Below are 486 nucleotides of genomic sequence, written 5' to 3'. Positions count from 1 at the left end.
TGTGAAAGAAATTAAAAAAAATCAAATTTTTCATTTTTACGAACGTTACAGGGTGCTCAGAAATGTAAATTTTGCTCCTTTAAATTTTTCTGAAATTTTGATTAAGCGGTCCGGAAAAACCGTTCGATAGATCGATCTGCCCATTTACGGAGCTTTTGGAGGTACATCGGGGTGTAAAAATTCGTACAAGCATTAGACTCTCCATCGATATTAGCAAAGATGCGGTCGACTTAGCAAAACAAGTCAAAAAGTCACTACATAGCTTTGTAGGAAATTTATTCGAGATTTCGAAACTGCCTGTCAATTTTCTGTCTGATCATTAGTTGCTGAGATATCGATGGTTAAAGCAAAAAGGATGCTTTTGTATTCGTAGTCGAACATCTCCGGGTCAAGTTAACATAGAGAAAAATTAAAAAAAAAGAAAGTAAAGCTGAATGAACAGGCTATCAAGTCCATATCATGATTTTTGTGTAAACAATTTTTCCA

The sequence above is a fragment of the Anoplophora glabripennis genome, unplaced genomic scaffold (genome assembly GCF_000390285.2).
Source record: "Anoplophora glabripennis isolate ALB-LARVAE unplaced genomic scaffold, Agla_2.0 scaffold361, whole genome shotgun sequence".
NCBI classification, from domain to species: domain Eukaryota; kingdom Metazoa; phylum Arthropoda; class Insecta; order Coleoptera; family Cerambycidae; genus Anoplophora; species Anoplophora glabripennis.
The sequence above is the reverse complement of the archived record's forward strand: the minus strand, read 5'-3'. Positions refer to the sequence as shown.